The sequence below is a fragment of the Chinchilla lanigera genome, unplaced genomic scaffold, assembly GCF_000276665.1.
Source record: "Chinchilla lanigera isolate Chin_1 unplaced genomic scaffold, ChiLan1.0 scaffold00017, whole genome shotgun sequence".
NCBI classification, from domain to species: domain Eukaryota; kingdom Metazoa; phylum Chordata; class Mammalia; order Rodentia; family Chinchillidae; genus Chinchilla; species Chinchilla lanigera.
In genome coordinates this window covers 28,036,402-28,038,309 of record NW_004955418.1, presented here as the reverse complement: position 1 = coordinate 28,038,309, position 1,908 = coordinate 28,036,402, and the positions used below count along the sequence as shown (strand labels likewise).

General features: G+C 43.6%; 1 pseudogene; it reads left to right on the top strand.

The window, feature by feature from the left end:
* The first annotated feature begins 216 nt into the window (after positions 1–216).
* LOC106148232 lies at positions 217–724 on the top strand (annotated as a pseudogene).
* The last annotated feature ends 1,184 nt before the right edge of the window (positions 725–1,908 follow it).

Sequence of the window (1,908 nt, the reverse complement as noted above, 5' to 3'; positions counted from 1 at the left end):
GTATTACACTGAGGCAAGAGATGAAGAGCTTGAAAAAGGTAGAATGGGTAAATGGGGGAGGGGAGAAAAAGCTTGAAGAAGTAGTGAACAAGAAGCACGGTGAGGCAGAAAATGAAAAAAAACTAAAACCCAAGTGGTCTGCAAGCACATCCTTGAAGCTATTGAAAGTAACAAGTGTGCTGGTTTGGGGTGCGCTTTGGAGGGGGTGATAGTTGTATGTATCATCATGTGCTTCCTCCTGGATTTGTGCTGAGAAAAGATAAAGGAGAACAAGAAGATGAAACTTCGTTAGAAGAGTTCATTGAAGGAGAGTGTCCTGCACTAGCTCCAAGTATTACCCAAATCACTCTTGAATCTTTTTTTGTGTAGAGGAAGAGGAAAAGACAAGAAAAGTTCGATAAACTTGAGGAAGATGCAGAAGGAAGGAAAGCTGACTTCAAAGCAGGGAAGGCTCTGGTCCTGAGGTTTGAATTCCGCCATGAAGTGGTCAGTGATGACGATGAGGAAGCAGACAATGTGCGCTACGCTGAGGGAGCAGGTGGTGAGGAGGGTGATGACTCTGTGAGCGTAAATGATGTAGACTTGAGCCTGCACACCCTAGGAGACATGGATGAGAGGCATTACTGTAGCCAGTCTCGAAAGATTCAGCACATATGCTTCAGATAATGATGACAACAAGCTAAGTGAAACTTCTGGAATTTGGACCAAAAATGGTGGATGCTAATGAGGTGGAGGGACAGGAAAATAGAACCCCTGGTCTGTTCCTGTTGATGAAAATCTTTTTACCAGAGAAGATCTGGATGAACCAGAAGAATTAAACATACTTGATTTAATGACACCAAATACGTCCAAAAGAAGATGAAGTCAGCTCAGCGTGAGTTGAAACTAACCTACATTCTTTTTCCTTTCACCTAGAATCAACAAGATGTTTATTTCGCATGCTGATTCTGGAGGGCTTACTCTTCCCTAAAAATGGAATATTCTCCCTACGTCTTCTCTTCTGACTTTGGCTACATCTCATAGTAAGTTCATAGTAGTTCCTGATAAGTTGAAAATATGGTCATTGCAGAAAATGATTGCTGTAACTGTCCAAATAGGAAGTGCAACTGTTTTTCCAGCTTTTGATTGTCATTGAGCATGCGTTAATATCAGCAACATAAATTTACATTTAAAGTAGCCTTCACTAGATGCAGCTTTCAATGAGCGATTTCCTGTCCTGTGTATTTCTATGGTTTGAAGACAGCCTAGGATGTGAGCACTGAGCTTTGTGAAGGAAGCTTTATGTGCAGATGCAGTACTGTGTATCTTTGGACAATTCAGTGGACATTTGAAATGGAACATGAACCCAACAGGATCGCCTACAGTGCCCTGTGTTTTCCCTGTTCTTTTTTGCCAATAGAGTTGTGAGTAAACACTATCATACATTACAATAAAAAAAAAAAAAAAGAGTCTCTGGAGAGACAGTCTGTCCATCTCAGTGATCCTGAAGGAACACTTTCTGGGTGGAAGGGTGACGCGACCAGACTTCCCTTTGCCTGGGGGACACGAAGGCACATGCAAACGTCCAGTGGAAGCGGAAGCTGGAGCCGGCGGAACGCGTGGAGAGAGGCGGATGCTTGGAAGGGTAGTTTCATCTGGAAGATGAAGGTAGTTTCATCTGGAAGACCCAGGTAAAGCAGCGAAAATGGATAACAAGAGCTCAGTATGGACAAAGGCGTTTACAGCAAATAGAACCATACCACGGATAAAGAAGAGATGAAAGAATAGATGGAGAAGCAACCAGCCTTCTCTGAGTGTCTCCCTGGAGGGACCTGGGTTGCAGGTCTTCATTTATTCCTGCAAACATCCCTTGAGCTCCCTTCTTTCCAGACAGAGAGTTCCTACCGCGACCACTAGAGGTCGCCAGAG